Source organism: Macaca nemestrina, chromosome 2 (assembly GCF_043159975.1).
Source record: "Macaca nemestrina isolate mMacNem1 chromosome 2, mMacNem.hap1, whole genome shotgun sequence".
Lineage (NCBI taxonomy): Eukaryota > Metazoa > Chordata > Mammalia > Primates > Cercopithecidae > Macaca > Macaca nemestrina.
This window is the reverse complement of record NC_092126.1, coordinates 153,802,916-153,821,097: the sequence shown is the minus strand read 5'-3', so window position 1 is coordinate 153,821,097 and position 18,182 is coordinate 153,802,916. Positions and strand designations below refer to the sequence as shown.

General features: G+C 38.7%; 1 protein-coding gene across 11 annotated transcripts in view; it reads right to left on the bottom strand.

Annotated features, from left to right (window-relative positions):
- The window catches only part of LOC105477763 (nuclear receptor subfamily 2 group C member 2), a 101,699-nt gene that overhangs the window by 61,900 nt on the left and 21,617 nt on the right, over positions 1-18,182 (bottom strand). Inside the window, exon 1 of one of the 11 annotated variants that reach the window (XM_071092260.1) lies at positions 13,103-14,129. The exons of the other annotated variants lie outside the window; for them this stretch is intronic. The gene's annotated coding sequence lies outside the window, so the exon portion shown is untranslated. Of the gene's footprint in view, positions 1-13,102; positions 14,130-18,182 lie in introns of those variants that run through there. 11 annotated transcript variants of the gene reach the window in all.

Below are 18,182 nucleotides of genomic sequence, written 5' to 3'. Positions count from 1 at the left end.
TTTTTTGAGACGGAGTCTCGCTCTGCCGCCCAGGCTGGAGTGCAGTGGCCGGATGTCAGCTCACTGCAAGCTCCGCCTCCCGGGTTCACGCCATTCTCCTGCCTCAGCCTCCCGAGTAGCTGGGACTACAGGCGCCCGCCACCGCGCCCGGCTAGTTTTTTTGTATTTTTTTAGTAGAGACGGGGTTTCACCGTGTTAGCCAGGATGGTCTCGATCTCCTGACCTCGTGATCCGCCCGTCTCGGCCTCCCAAAGTGCTGGGATTACAGGCTTGAGCCACCGCGCCCGGCCAATAAAAGGGTCTTTAAAAAATACTGTTTAAAAAGGCGGCACTGAGTCTGAAGGAACTGGAATCCCCTAAGAGGAAGGATCTCACGGTATGTACTTGATGCATACCTGCTGAATTAATAACTGATCTAGTTAATGGTGCTACTTTTTGCATATGAAGTTATGTGACTGTTAAAAAACTGTCAGGGGAAAAAAAACCCTTAGAAGATTTACTTTGACCCAGACAGCTTTTAATTTCAAATTCTACTTCTAGTCTAGAGAGACAGACACTCCCACATATGAGCCCAAGGAGGCATATATAAAGATGTCCGTCACAGTACTATTTATGCTTGAGAAAATCTGGGAAAAACTAAATGTGCATCTAATTGGAAAATACTTCAATGTGCAAACTTAAATGTGTGTCTTAGAGGAGTAGCTAAATAAGTATAGCTCTAATCTATAAAATATTATATGAGAGTAAAAAGGAATTATGTATATCTCTAAATCTGAGACAGTTAAAAAAATCAGCGTTCAGAACATCATAACCAGTGTGATTCCATTTTGTTTAAATTTTAAAAATCTATATATTTCTATAGCTACATAAACATGGATGTAAATACCTATAAAAATTCTGGAAGAAAACACAAACTAAAAATACATTAAGCCAATTTCAAAGACTCAGTATCATAAAGACCAGATCCTCTGACTACATCGTGATTAAGTTAAATATAACAAAAATGTAATTAATCACAAATGTAAAACCCAGAGCTATAAAACTTTTAGTGAAAAAACAGGAGAAAAATGTGACCTTGGATTAGGCAGAGATTTTTAAATATGACATTAAAAGCATGATTCATAAAAATTTTTAAAAATCGATAAATATCAAAACAAAAAAATTCTATTCTTCAAGAGACTGCCAAGATAATGAAAATATAAGCCATAGATTGGGAGAAAAATATTTGCAAACCATATATCTCATATAGGACATGTATCTTACCCAGAATATATAAAGAACTCCCAAAACTCAAGAAAAGAAAGAACTCAATTTTAATAATAGGCAAAAGGTCTGATAAAACACTTCATCAAAGATGATATATGGATGGCAAATTATCACATGAAAAGATGTTCAACATTAGTCATTAGAGAAATGCAAATTAAAATTACAATTAAGAACTAGTACACATCTATTAGAATGCTTAAGAGTAAAAAGACGGACCATATTAAGTGTTGGCAAGGATGTAGAGCAACTAGAACTCTTCTGCACTGCTAGTAGGAATATGAACTCATACGACGACTTTGGAAAACAATTTGGCAGTCTCTTTAAAAAAAGAACCATATGATCCAGCAATTCCACTCCTAGCTATCTACCCAAGAAAAAGAAAAGCATATGTTCTCACAAAGACATACACAAATGTTCACAGCAACTTTAGTTGTAATAGTCAAAAACTGGAAGTAACCCAAATGTCCATCAACAGCTGAATGGATTAAGCATATCTACACAACGGATACAACGTAAAATACTGATATACGCAACGACATGGATGAGTCTCAAATAACTTCTCTAAATGAAAGAATCAAGACAAAAAAAGTGGACACATTGAATGATTTAATAGAAAATTCTAGAAAATGCAAATCCATCTAAAACAATTAGAAGATCAGTGGTTGCCTGGGGATAGATGTGGCTAGAGCTATACTCAGAAGACTATATATAGTCTAATGCTTATATTAGAAAAGAAGAAAGGCTGAGATATCAATAATTTGAGTATCTATCCTAAGAATTTACAAAAAGAATAGCAAAATAGGTGCAAAGAAAGTAGAAGGAAGAAAATAATAAAGAAAAATTAATCAGTGATAAAACAACTCTGGTGAAAATGACCAGGGGGAAAAAAGGGAGATGACAAATAATATTAGGATCGCAAAGGAGATTATAACTGGAGATACTTCAAACATTAAAAATACAAAACAAGGCCGGGCATGGTGGCTCACGCCTGTAATCCCAGCACTCTGGGAGGCTGGAGCGGGCGGATCACCTGAGGTTGGGAGTTTGAGACCAGCCTGACCAACATGGAGAAACCTGGTCTCCACTAAAAATACAAAATTAGCCAGGCGCATGCCTGTAATCCCAGCTACTCGGGAGGCTGAGGCAGGAGAACTGCTTGAACCTGGGAGGCGGACGTTGTGGTGAGCCAAGATTGTGCCACTGCACTCCAGCCTTGGCAACGGGAGTGAAATTCCATCTCAAAAATAAAAAATAAAAAATAAAAATTAAAAAAAAAATACAAAACAAGGATGTTCTAAAAACTAGATGCCAATAAATTTGAAAACGTAGACAAAATGAACAAATTATTTGAAGAAGGCACAACTTACTAAAACTGAGTCAATCACAACTTGAAAATCCGGAAAGTCTTAACCATTAAAGAAATTCTATCAATAGTTAAAAATCTTTCCAAGCACCAGCAGTTTTACTGGTGTGTTCTATAAGCATTCAAGGACCAAATAATTCTCATTTTATGTACATTATTATAGGAGGCAGGAAACAAGGGAACCTTCTCCCAACTCATTTTATGAGGCTAGCATAAATTTAAGAAAAATTAAAAGTTAATCTCACTCATGAACACAGATGCAAAATTCCTAAACAAAATGTTAGCAAACTAAGAGTGTGTGTGTGTATATATATATTCTGGATTATGCTCTTTTTTATATATATTTTTATATACTTATATATATTTATATGTAAGAGCATAATCCAGATTAACCTATCAAGTTGAGATTAACTGCAGAATATAAGATGGGTTTAATATTACAAAGTCGAGCTAATTCACATTAACTGATCAAAAAAGATAAATCATATGATCATCTCAGATCATAAAAAAAAGAGCATCTGACAATTGAACTCATGGAGACAGAGAGTGGAATGATGGCTATCAGAGGCTAGGAAGGGTAGTGGGGGGAATGGTTAATGAGTACAAAAATATAGTTAGATACAATGAATAAGATCTAGTATTTGATAGCACTACAGTATAATTAGTAATAAGTTGTACCTTTCAGTATAACTGAGGGAGTACAACTGGAATGTTCATAACACAAAGAAATGATGAATGCTTGAGGTAATGGATACCCCATTTACCCTGATGTAATTATTATGCATTGTATACTTGTACCAAAATATCTCATGCCCCCTACAAATATATACACCTACTATGTATTCACAAAATAAAAAATAAAAAATAAAAATAAGAATAGCATTAGATAAAATTCAGTGTGTGCTGAATATAACAACTTTTACTCCAATGTCCACAATCGAATAAAGGCTCGTAGCAAATTGTTGAAATCATTCCTTTTAAGATGAGGAACAAAGCAAGGATGTCTGCTATCAACACTTCCATTCAACACTGTACTGGAGATCTCTGCCAGAATAAGGCAAGACAAAAGCGCAAGGATTGGAAAGAAAAAGATAAGACTGTCATTAAATCATAGATAACATAAAAATCTAAATGAATTTATTAGAATTCGTAAGAGCAAGATTGTTAAAAAAAAATCTATAAACAAAATCATTTACATTTCTACATACCAGTGAGAGAAAATAAAATTTTTGTAAGATATTTACAAATAGCATCATAGAACATAAAACACTGGAAAATCAAAGATGTGTTTAATTTTTGCAGAAAAAATCAAAGAAAATTTAAATAAATTGAAAGATTTTCCATGATGGATTGGAAGACTCAATATCATGACATCAATTCTCTCTAAATTGATTCATTTAAGTATTTGCAATTCCAATTTTAAAAAGTCAGCAGTCAACAGGTTTTTGTTTCTATATGTGTATAACCCTAACAAGTTAATTTAAAAATTTAGAATGGGCACAGTTGCTCACAACTGCTTGAGCCCAGGAGTTCCAGACCAGTCTGGGCAACATAGCGAGAACTCATCTCTACAATACTAAATAAATAAATAAATAAATAAATAGCTGGGTATGGTGGCACACACCTGTAGTCCTAGCTACTTGGAAGGCTGAGGTGGAAGGACTGCTTGAGCCCAAGAGTTTGAGGCTGTAGTGAGCTACGACCCTGTCGTTGTACTATAACCTGGGTGACAGCGTGATGTTGATATTGAATGTCAACTTGATTGGACTGAAGGATGTAAAGTATTATTCCAGGGTGTGTCTGTGAGGGTGTTGCCAAAGGAGATTAACATTTGAGTCAGTGGACTAGGAAAGGCAGACCCACCCTCAATCTGGGTAAGCACCATCTAGTTAGCTGCCAGCCCAGCCAGGATAAAAGCAGGCAGAGGAACATGGAAGGGCTAGACTGGCTAGGTCTTCCGGCCTCCATCTTTCTCCTGTGCTGGATGCTTCCTGCCCTTGAACATCGAACTCCAAGTTTTTCAGCTTTCAGATTCTTGGACCTACACCAGTGTCTTGCCGGGGGCTCTCGGGCCTTTGGTCACAGACTGAAGGCTGCACGTCGGCCTCCCTACTTTTGAGGTTTTGGGACTCAGACTGGCTTCCTTGCTCCTCAGCTTGCAGATGGCCTATTGTGGGACTTCACCTTGTGATCATGTGAGTCAATACTCCTTAATAAACTTCCTTGTATACCTTCATCTATCCTATTAGTCCTGCCCCTCTAGAGAATCCTAATACAGACTTTGTCTCTTAAAAAATAAAAAAAAAAAGTAAAATAAATAAAAATTTGTATTGAAGATCTTTAGACCAAGAGTATTCAAGACACTCTTAAAGATGAAGAATAAAGTTAGGGAAACTTGACCTTATTATAAATCATCATCTCATATTCAAATGTCGATTCCAGGAGGCCTAAAGCGAAAACTTTAAAACTTTTGGAAGACAATTTAAGAATTACAGTCATGAGAGGACAGGTGTGGTGGCTCATGCCTGTAATCCCAGCACTTTGGGAGGCCAAGGTAGGTGGACTGCTTGAGCTCAGCAGTTCGAGACCAGCTGGGCAACACGGCAAGACCCTATCTCTAGTAAAAATTCAAAAAATGTGCTGGGCATGGTGGGCACCTGTGGTCCCAGTCACTTTGGAGGCTTAGGTGGAAGAATTGCTTGAGCCCAGTGGGGTGGATAGAGTACTTATATATCACCACTGCACCGCACTCCAGCCTGGATAACAGAGTGAGACCCTGTCTCAAAAAAAAAAAAAAAAAGAATTATGATCATGAGGGTTTCTGAAACAAGATATAGACAGTGCAAACCATGAAAGAAATGATTAATAAATATAAAATATCACAGTGAAAAGATAAGCTATAAGAGAAAAGGTATTTGTGGCCGGGCACGGTGGCTCACATCTGTAATCCCAGCACTTTGGGAGACCAAGGTGGGCGGACTGTCTGAAGTCAGGAGTACGAGACCAGCCTGGTCAAGATGGCACAACTCTGTCTCTACTAAAAATACAAAAAAACTAGCCAAGTGCGGTGGCGCATGTCTATAATCCCAGCTACTCGGGAGGCTGAGGCAGGAGAATTGTTTGAACCTGGGAGGTAGAGGTTGCAGTGAGCTGAGATCGTGCCACTGTACTCCAGCCTGGGCAACAGAGTGAGACTCTATCTCAAAAAAAAAAAAAAAAAAAAAAAAAATTTGCAAAGCATACAACTAACAAGCAGGTAGCAACACAAATATATAAACATTCTTACTAATGAGAAAAAAAACAAACCAAAACAAAAATAGGTTTAAGAATGTAATTTCTTAAGTGAGGAGGCATAAACAGTCCATAAAATACAAAAGCATGCTCAATGTCATTAATAAATGAGGAAATATAAATGAAAAGCACACTGAGCGAAAATTTCATAACCACCTGAAGGGCAAAAATCTAGAGTGAGATCACACCATGTGTTAGCAAGAATATGAAACATCAGTAACTCTTATCCATCCAGTGTTGATGGAACAGTGTATTAATTACTTTGGAAACAGTTTGGCATTATTAATGTTGAACATGTATATCCCCCACAATTAAGTGTTCCCCCCATTAGCTCTATATACCCTAAAAGAAGCTTCTGCACAAATGTACCAGGAGACATGTACAGGAATGTCTCCTGAAGCACTACTCCTAATATCACTCCCATCCTGCCACCCCCACAAAAGCACAGATGAACAATTCAAATGTCCACAAGTAATAGAATCAATACTTGATGGTATATTCATATAACAAAAAACTATTCCTAGTGAAGATAAATCGGCCGGGCACGGTGGCTCAAGCCTGTAATCCCAGCACTTTGGGAGGCCGAGACGGGTGGATCACGAGGTCAGGAGATCCAGACCATCCTGGCTAACACGGTGAAACCGCGTCTCTACTAAAAAAATACAAAAAAGTTAGCCGGGCGAGGTGGCGGGTGCCTGTAGTCCCAGCTACTCGGGAGGCTGAGGCAGGAGAATGGCGGGAACCCGGGAGGCGGAGCTTGCAGTGAGCCGAGATCGCGCCACTGCACTCCAGCCTGGGGGACAGAGCGAGACTCCGTCTCAAAAAAAAAAAGAAATCAACTAGGAGATTCATATATCAACATGGATAAATCTCAAAAACAATGCTGAACAAAAGATACAAGCCACAGAGAAGAATACATATAAAATAACTACTTTTAAAGTTTAAAATTAAAAAACATGTATCATTTAGGAATATACATACAGGTGGTAAAAGTCACGGATGAAAGCAAAAAAAAAAAAAAGGTTCAAGAAAATTCAGCACAACGCTGATATGCTGTTACTAAAGAATAAGAGAAACCAAACATTACAGCTAATTCAAGTTCCCTTTCTCTGCTCCTTTTTCCCTACCTTCAGAGGACCTTCCCCACCTCTATCCAATCCATATGTACATCTGAGAGCCATGGGCTTGAACTCCAACTGATAATTTATTCAATTTCATAGGAAAAAGCAGTTAAACTTATCTACTTACTTGAAAATTGATGTTTACATCCCTGAAATGTGACATGCCAGATACATACCAAATATTACAACTTGGGAGGGTTTGAGTGCTTTTGTTAGTGATTGTTTGGAAACAACTGACACTCAAACTTGCTCAAGTGAAAAGAAGAGATTTGTTGAAAGGATACTCACAGAAACCAATCTCAATATGTACAACCAGGCTATATGGGAACTAGAGAAACTGTCAAGCAGCTTCTCTCTCCATCTCTTTCTGGGGCCACATGGTCCCAGAAACTCCTCTTTGCTTTCTTCTGAGAGTCTGGTTACTCTCCAGGTTTTCTCTAAAGACAAGCTCTCCTTGCTTCTATGCTCCCTAACAATTAGAACTTATATATGGTATCAACTCAAGCCCTGGTCCTGTATGATCTTACAACTTCAGTGTCCAGTGCCACCTATTGCTAAACTATGTGATGAGTAGACAAGTTTTTTAACCCTTGCCTGTGCCCTAGCTTCCTTAATTATGAAAAATTATAGTACCAACAGGCTTTGTGTTTTTTGGTTTTTTTGAGATGGGGTCTCATTCTGTCACCCAGGCAGGAGTGTAGTGGTGCTATCTTGGCTCACTGGCTCACTGCAGCCTTGACTTCCTGGGCTCAAGTGATCCTCTCACCTCAGTCTCTCGAGTAGCTGGGACCACAGGTATGTGCCGCCAGGCCTGGCTAACTTTTTAATTTTTTCGTAGAGACAAGGTTTCACCATGTTGTCCAGTCTGGTCTTGAACTTCTGGGCTCAGGATATCCATCTGCCTCAGCCTCCCAAAGTGCTGGGATTATAGGTGTGAGCCACTGCACCCTGTGGCTTTATCTTAAGACTAAATAGAATGATATATGTACAGTGCTTAGCAGTGCCAAGGCACAAAGCTTAATAGCTATTATTGTTAGTATGGTATGATCTGTTGCAAAGTTAGCTCTGTAATGTGAATTTGATTCCATAAAATTGTCAATAGAGACATGATGCCAGTGTAACAGTAAAAATCAGTCTGATTGACAAGTGATAGCTCTCAATTCTGTAATGCTTTGTATCACCAACTAACAGCCACAGAATGCAAAGTATACTGGCTAGAAAGCTATAGGGAACTGTGTCACACATGATGCCTATTCAACCAGGTTTTTCCTTTTTTCTCAGTCTGGCCATGTGCTGTCTTGAAAATGCTCATTGTATGGTTCCCCTCTATCTTTATGCATTTCTCCCAAAGCTTTATGCATTTATGCAATTACTCAGCATCGTTAACCTTTCTTTACAACCCCTGCCATAAAGCTACTTTCACTTCATTTTTAAGACGAAATCCTGTATTTACTCTGTTTATTAGGAATTTAACATGTCTTTTTAACTGGGTATTTAACTAGTATTCTTATTATGATTGTTACTATTTTTGTTAGTTCTCTGGTCTACTCCAAGCCCTATTTTTCCATAAGGCTTTGATTTTTAGTGGGCAGAAGTACAAGATTTTTCAGAAATGCAAGTATCACATAATAGTAGAAGCACCTGCTTTCCAATTCTTAAGAGTAGGAATTTTAGGCTGGACACAACAGCTCACACCTAAAATCCTAGCACTTTGGGAGGCTGAGGCAGGAAAATGGCTTGAGGCCAGCAGTTCAAGACCAGCCTGGACAACATAGTGAGATCCTGTCTCTACCAAAAAAAAAAAAAAAGTTTTTTTTTAATTAGCTGGATGTGGTGGTACACACCTGTAATCCTAGCTCATTGGAAGGCTGAGGCGGGAGGACTGCTTGAGCCCAGGAGTTCAAGGTTACAGTGAGTGTGATCATGCCTCTGCTCTTCAGCCTAGGTGACGGAGTGAGACCTTGTTCCCTAACACCCTCAACCCCAAAGCCGGAAAAGAGTAGGAATCTTAACAACTCAGCCCATGAGGTAAAAAACCAAGGAAGCCAGGGTTTACGTAGTATATAATATAGCTACGTAGGGAAATTCTGTAGTGGGGACTATTGGTGGCAATGGTTTAAAAATAGGGAGCAACCCCAAATTTGCTCACCATCAAGGAAGACAGCTTGGTCTGTCAGGGCAGGAACTGACTGCAGCAGTTTGCATTATCAGTAGGCTTGTGATTCAAGCCCCAAAGATAGGTCATTCTCTTGCTGAAAACTCTCCAATACCTCCCCAAAATGTATTTTATGTGAAATAAAATACAAACTCTTGACCATAGCCTATAATACCCACGATGATCTAGCCGTACCTCCCATTCTGACCTCACCTCCTATCACCTTCTTCCTCCCTCCCTGTACTGCTGCCACACAGGCCTCTTCCTCATTCCTTTATTGTACCAAGCATTCTCCTCCACTTCTTCCCTGTCTGGAGTGTTCCCTACCTCTGTAACCCCCACCCCCAGACACTTACATAAATCATTCTCACTTTACTCAGGTTTCTGTTTAAATGTTACCCTCTGAAAAAAATCTGCCTGAATGTGCTTAGACAGTAATTCCTGTCACTTTTGATCCCTTCCCTTTCCTTTATCGCATTTACTGCTCTCGACATTTTATTTTTGTTTAGATGTTTATTGTCTGTTTCCTGACAGAATGAAAGCTTCATGTGAACAGAATATTTACTTGAAAACTATAACAATGCCTAGCACACAACACAGTAAGCACTCCTTAAACAGTTGCTGAATGGATACGTTAATGAAATATTTCTGGAATAGCTTGCAGTCCATCAATGAACAATTTCAATTTGGTTTACTAATAGTAGTACTTTCCCTGAATTCCAGTTAAGTATAGAATATACTCATGCATTTATCTCTATCCCTTTACCAAGCTACATTAAACAATGAGTAAAGGAACAACAACAAAAATGTACAAACCCACACGGACAAAAAGAATAGTCAAGGACATGACAGTGGATCACAGATGCTGACATACTTTTGGAGGATGGAAAGCAGATGATGAAGTGGAAACTAATTTAGGAAAATGGACAAAGCCCCAAATGACTATCGGGGGATATTAATGAGAAGCAAGCTAATTTTCACCCCAGAACCTTGAAAAGGCTCAGCCTTTGGTCCCACAGAAACCTGGGTTGAGAAGCAGGCTAAAACTAGAGGACTGGCTGAATGTGGTACAGCCAGGTAAACTCACGATCACCACAACCTCTCATACCACTGCAGAAAAAACGAGGTATAGTCTGTGGGTAACTTGAACCGAAGAGTGAACCAAAGAGGTCCCAGCCCTGAGATATCAAACACATCTTCATATGAAGGAGCGCGGCCCTGTTCTTCGGTTTTCCCAGAATTAAAACAAGTGAAAGTGTAAGTATTGCAAGGTGAACCTCCAACCCCCATGCTGCCAACGCTATCCCCTATGCCACAGTTTTAAAACAAGCAAAGACAAAGACTGGCAACAAGACATGTAGTACCCTACAAACAGGAAACTGAAGAATTTTTGCTGGAAAAAACTGAATGGCCCCAGAAAGGAAACCTATGGACACACAGTCCTCAACTTACAATGGTTCAGCTTACTTTATCATGGTACAAAAACAACACACATTCAGTGAAAACCGTGCTTTAAATACCCATATGACCATTCTGCTTTTCGCTTTCAGAACAGTATTTAATACTAATATGTTACATGAGATATTCAACAGTTTATTACAAAATAGGCTTTGTATTACATGATTTTGCCCAACTGTAGGCTAATATAAGTGTTCTGAGCATGTTTAAGGGATGTTAGACTAAGCTATGATGTTCTCTAGGTTAGGTGCATTCAACAGATTTTCAAGCTATAATGAGTTTATTGGGGCATAACCCCACTGCAAGTTAAGAAACATTTGTACTGAAGTTGAGGGTGTGGGTGCCTATCTAATCAATCCACAGTAAAATCAAGCCAGCTGATGAGGTTTACACATGTACAAAAAAACTTTTTTGGGGTTTTTGTTTTCAGTATTAAGTCCTTCATTCTTTTGTTTAAATGTATTTTTTTTATTTCTTGTGTCACCCAGGCTGGAGTGCAGTGGCATGATCATAGTTCCCAGCAGCTGAGCTGAAGTCTGTTACTCCTTTTTTTTTTTTTTTGAGACAGAGTCTCACTCTGTCACTCAGGCTGGAGTGCAGTGTTACAATCTCAGCTGACTGGAACCTCTGCCTCCAGGGTTCAAGCAATGCTTGTGCCTCAGCCTTCTGAGTAGCTGGGACTACAGGCACATACCATAATGCCCAGCTAGTATTTTGTATTTTAGTAGAGACGGGGTTTCACCATGTTGCCCAGGCTGGTTTCAAACTCCTGAGCTCAGGCAATCCACCCGCCTCGGCCTCCCAAAGTGCTAGGATTATAGGCATAAGCCATTGTGCCTGGCTACATTACTCTTAAATATAGACCAACAATGAGGATCATTAACCATCTGAGGAAAGCTTCCATAGGAAAGAAAGGAACTAAAAGAAACAAAAATGAATTTGGATAAAAGCAACTATGTAAGAAAGAAAAAAACTAAACAATAAAAAACTGCAATTAACACTCTCAGAGAATTACAACAAGCTACTGTACCCATGAATAAAAAGTTGCTATAAAAATAAAGGGAGAAAGAGTTCCCAAAATTAAAAATAATATATCAAAAATGAAAATAAAATTGAAGAAGCAATAACAGCCAGAGCTGAAAGCCATCTGCCACAATGTATTACTTTCTATGTGCTATACTTTACATGCAGTAAATCATTTAATTCTCACAATAATCCTCTAAAATGAGTTCAATAATTAACCCTACAGTTGGAGAAACTAGCACAAAGACATTAAGTAACATAATCAAGCACTAGTCAGTGATGAAGACAGACTCTAAGTCAGGAAATCACACTAAAAGTAAAAGCTGGAGGCAGATGGAAACACAAGAGAAAATGAGAAGAGATGAAAGGATTAATTCAAGAGACCCAACATCCAACTAATCAGTTGTTCTGAAAAGAGACTAGAGAAAAACTGAGGGAAGAAATTATCTAAGAACTAGCACAAAATGATTTCCCAGACCAGTAGGACATGAACTTTGACACAAAGAACCCTCTGAGTGCACAGTATCATTTATGAAAAAATATATACAGCAGGGGACATGACTGTATATTTCATGACTATATATTTCATGAACAGAATAGAAAAGATCTTAACAACTAGAGTGGGAGGGAGAGGAAGAGAGGTCACCCATGTAGATAAGGAATGACAATGGCAGTATTATACACAAAAGTAACACTAGAAAATGGAAGACAATAAAATGCCTTCAAAATTCTGAGGTAAAATTTTTCAACTTAGATTTCTATTCCTCGTCAAACTATCAATTAGCCACATACATGTAAATAACAATATGTTCGAACACATAAATTTTTGAAAATCACCTCTGATGCACACTTTCCTAGGAAGCTAATATAGCATGCCGTCCCCCCCCAAAAAAAACAAATAAAAAAAAACAAAAAAAAGGAAAGAAGGAAGGAAGGAAAAAACACGGACTCAAGAAAACAAAGAATACAAACAACAGAGCAGGATGACAGCTGTGCACAGCGCACAGTAAGTTCAAAGAGCAATCAGTAGGGACTAGAGTAGGAGGTCAGAGGCTTTTAGAAGGAATGTTTTCACAGGAAAAAAGGAAACTAAAAATTCTTCTGATTTGTATAGAAAATAGTATCTGGAGAGTTTTACAGCTACGTTGGAGATACTAGGAAGTATCTGTAATAGTATCATAATTATATAACACAGAACACCGATTTATACAAACAGGATATAATTTTATTGGGAGGGAAGAGATGTGGGAGTATATGACACTGAATGAACACTAAAGTCTCTTCATCTAATGGGAATAAAAGTGGGGGCATTATTACAAATGTTACAGAAATAAAAGATTATAAACTAGTACTATGAACAATTATACACTGACACATTGGATAATCTAGATGAAACGGACAAATTCTCAGAAACACACAACCTACCAGGACTGCATCATGAAGGAACAGAAAATCTGGGCTGGGTGTGGTGGCTCATGCCTATAATCCCAGCAGTTTGGAAGGTGGAGGTGGCAAGACTGCCTGAACCCAGGAGTTCAAGATCAGCCCGGGCAACATGGTGAAACCCTGTCTCAAAATAAAAAATAATATAATAAATAAAATAAAATAAAAATTATATTTTAAAAAAGAAAATCCAAATAGACCTATAACCAGTAAGAAGATAGAATAAGTAATCAAAAACTTTCCAAAAAAGAAAAGTCCTGGACCACATGGCTTCACTGCTAAATCCTACCAAGCATTTAAAGAAATAACATCAATCCTTCTTAAACTCTTCTAGAAACACTGAGGAGAAAGGAAACATTTCCTAACTCCCATGAAGCTAGTATTATCACACTGATACCAAAGCCAAAGACACCAAAAGAAAACTATAAACTGTTCTCTTTCCTGCGGACACTGGTGCAAAAATCCTCAACAAAATACTAGCAAACTGAATTCAGCAGCATGTTAAAATATACAAACCATTACCAACAGAGGTTTGTCCAAGAAATGCAAGAGTGGTTCAACATACGAAAACTGATCAATGTAAAGTACCTCTCATTAAGAATGAAGGGAAAAAAACACATGATCCTCTGAACTGATGGAAAAAAGTACTTGATAAAATTCAATAGCCTTTCATGATTAAAACACATAACAAAATAGGAATAGAAGGAAATTACCTCAACATAATAAAGGCCACATAAGAAAACCACCTGTTAGCTAACACCACACTTATTGATGGAAGACTGAATACTTTTCCTCTAAGATAAGGAACAAGACAAAAATGGCTACTTTTGTCACTTGTGCTAGAAGTCCTAGCCAGGGCAATTAGTCAAGAAAAATAAAAGGCATCCATAGAGGAAAGAAAGAAGTAAAATTATCCCTTATTCACAGACAACAGAACCTTATATGCAAAACTCTAAAGATGACCAAAAACTTTTAGAATAAAACAAATTCAGCAAAACTGCATGTTATTACATATAAGAATCAGTTACATTTCTATACATTAACACAGCACATCCCAAAAGGGAAATTAAGAAAACAATTCCATTTACAATACCATAAAAAAGAATAAAATGTTTAGGATTAAATTTAACCAAGGAAGCACAATACTTAAAACATTTAAGTATACACTTAAAACATAAGTATACACTTAAAACATAAGTATATACTAGTCGGGTGCAGTGGCTCACACCTGTAATCCCAGCACTTTGGGAGGCCAAGGTGGGGAGATCACTTGAAGTCAGGAGTTTAAGCCCAGCCTGGCCAACATGGTGAAACCCTGTCTCTTGTAAAAATACAAAAATCAGCCAGGCATGGTGGCACATACCTGTAACCCCAGCTACTTGGAAGGCTGAGGCAGGAGAATTACTTGAACCCAGGAAGTGGAGGTTGCAGTGAGCCAAAAGCGTACCACTGCACTCCAGCCTAGGTGTGAGAGTGAGCCTCCATGCCCCCGCAAAAAAAAAAACCAACAAAAAAACCTAAGTATACACAGAAAACTATAAAACACCATGGAAAGAAATTAAAGACAGCATAAATAGTGGAAAAACATCCTGTGTTCATAGATTGAAAGACTTAATATTCTTATGATGTCAATACTAACCAAAGCCATCTACAAACTCAATGTAATCCCTATTAAAACCCCAATGATGTATTTTTACAGAAATAGAAAAATCCAATAACCTTCATATGGAATCTCAAGGGACCCTGAACAACCAAAACAATCTTGAAAAAGAACAAAGTTAGATATCTCGTACTTCCCAATTTTAAAACTTACTACAAAATTACAGTAATCCAAACAGTGTGGTACTGGCATAAAGAGAGACATATAAACAAATAGAGAGCCTGAACCGTGAGGACATTATGCTAAGTGAAATAAACCAGTCACAAAAGGACAGGTTCTGTGTGATTCTTACAGTAGTTATCAAAAGTAGTCAAATTCATAGACAGTAGAAGAGCAGTTGTCCGGGTGGGGGAAGGGGGTATTGGGGAGTTGCTGTTTAATGTGTACAGAGTTTCAGTTTTAGCAAGACGAAAAAACTGTGAAGATCTGTTGTATGACAGTATGAATATACTTAAACTACTGAACTGTATACAGAGATGGTCTCTGACTTGATGATCTGACTTATAATTTTTTGACTTTATGATTGGTTTACCAGGGTATAAGATGCATTTCAGACTTGTGATGGGCTTACCTGGATGCAGCCCCACTGTAAACCAAGGAACATCTGTACTTAAAAATGGTTAAGATAGTAAATTTTATGTTATGTGGTTTTACCAATATTAGAGGAACAAAAAAAGAATACAGAGCCAGAAATAAATCCCCGAATATATGTCAAATGATTGTTGACAAGGATGCCAAGACCATTCAATGAGGAAAGGATAGTTTTTTAACAAATGGCTCTGAGACAACTAGATATCCACATGCAAAAGAATGAAGTCAGATTCCTTATACAATACTATATAACTGGATCATAGACCTAAACTCTAAAATTTACTCTAAAATTTAGTACAAAATGTAGAGCTAAAACTCTAAAATTATAAGAAGCCATGCACAGTGGTTCATGCCTGTAATCCTGGCACTTTGGGAGGCCAAGGTGGGAAAACTGCTTGAGCCCAGGAGTTCAAGACCAGCCTGGGCAGCATAGCAAGACCCTGTCTAAAAAAAAAAAAAAAAAAAATTAAAAAATTAGCCTGGCATGGTAGTGTACACCTGTAGTACTCAGGAGGCTGAGGCAGGAGGACTGCTTGAGCCCAGGAAGTCTATGCTGGAGTAAGCTATGTTTGTGCCACTGCATTTCTGCCTGGGTGACTGAGCAAGACCCTGCTAAAAAAAAAAAAAAAATCATAGAGGAAAATCTTCATGACATTGGACTTGGCGATAATTTCTTGACTATGACACTACAAGTACAAGCAACACAAGAAAAAACATAAATTAAATTTCATCAAAATTAAAATTTTTACATCAAAGGACATTATCAAGAGAATGGAAAGACAGCCCACAGATTGGAAGAAAGTACTTGCAAATCATGTATCTGTGATATGGTTTAGATCTGTGTCCCCAACCAATCTCATGCCAAATTGTAATTCCCAATGCTGGAGGTGGGGCCTGATGGGAGGTGACTGGATCAGGGGGATGGAGTTTTCATGAATGGTTTAAGACCATCCCCTTGGTGCTGTTCTCATGATAGTGAGTGAGTTATCGTGAGATCTGGTTGCTTACAAGTGTGTAGCACCTCCCCCACTCTCTCTTGGTCCTGCCCCTGCCATGTAAGATACCTGCTCCTGCTTTGTCTGCCATGAGTAAAGCTCTCTGAGGCCTCCCCAGAAGCAGATGCTGCCGTGCTCTCTGTACAGCCCGTGGAACTATGAGCCAATTAAACCTCTCTTCATTATAAATTACCCAGCCTCAAGTATTTCTTTATAGCAATGCAAGAATGGACTAATACAATCTAATAAGGGCTTAATATCCAGAATATGTAAAGAATTCCTACAACTCAATGACAAAAAAACTTCAAACTACCCAATTAAAAAGTGGGAAAGTACTTGAATAGACATTCTCCAAAAATATATGAATGGCCAACTAGCATATGAAAAGCTGCTCAGCCTGGTGCACTGGCTCATGCCTGTAATCCCAGCACTTTGGGAGCCCCAGGCGGGTGGATGACTTGAGGTTAAGAGTTTGAGACCAGCCTGGCTATCATGGTGAAACCCTGTCTCTACTAAAAATACAAAAATTAGTCAGGTGTGGTGGTGTGCGCCTGTAATCACAGCTATTCAGGTGGCTGAGACATGAGAATCTCTGCAATCCAGGAGGCAGAGGTTGCAGTGAGCTGAAATGGCGCCACTGCACTCCAGCCTGGGTGACAGAATGAGACACTGTCTAAACAAAACAAAACAAAACAAAAAAGAAAGAGAGAGAAAATAACATTTTTTTCTTAATTACAAGAAATTTATGACTGGGCACAGTGCCTCATGCCTGTAATCCCAGCACTTTGGGAAGCCAAAGCAGGCAGATCACCTGAGGTCAGGAGTTCGAGACCAGCCTGACCAACATGGAGAAACCCCGTCTCTACTAAAACTGCAAAAATTAGCTGGGTGTGGTGGCACATGCTTGTAATCCCAGCTACTGGGGAGGCTGAGGCAGGAGAATCACTTGAACCCAGGGGGCGGAGGTTGCAGTGAGCCAAGATTGCCATTGCACTCCAGCCAGGGCAACAAGAGCAAAACTCTGTCTCAAAAAAAAAAAAAAAAGAAATTTATGTAAAATTAATGTTTTAATGTAAACAAAAAAAAAAAAGAAAAGCTGTTCAACATCACTAATCATTAGGGAAGTGCAAGTCAAAACCACAATCAAATATCACTTTACATCCATTAGGGTGGCTTTTATCAAAAAAAACAAAACAACAAATAACGTGTTGTTGAGGATGTGGAGAAATTGGAACCCTTGTGCACTGCTGTAAGAATGTAAAATGGTTGCAGCCGCTGTGGAAAACAATATAGCAGTTTCTCAAAAATCAAATATAGAAACCAGCATTTCCACTTCTGGGTATACAGATGTTCCTTATGATGAGGTTATGTCCTGATAAACCCTTTTAAGTTGAAAATGTCCTATCCTGGCTAACATGGTGAAACCCCGTCTCTACTAAAAATACAAAAAACTAGCCGGGCGTGGTGGCGGGCGCCTGTAGTCTCAGCTACTTGGGAGGCTGAGGCGGGAGAATGGCGTGAACCCGGGAGGCGGAGCTTGCAGTGAGCCGAGATCACGCCACTGCACTCCAGCCTGGGAGACACAGTGAGACTCCGTCTCAAAAAAAAAAAAAAAAAAAAAAAAAAGAAAATGTCATTAAGTCAAAAATGCATGTAAGACTAGGCGCAGTGGCTTATGCCTGTAATCCCAGTACTTTGGAAGGTTGGGGTGGGTGGATCACCTGGGGTCAGGAGTTTGAGACCAGCCTGGCCAACATGGTGAAACCCCCGCCTCTACTAAAAATATACAAAAATTAGCAGGGCATGGTGGTGGGCG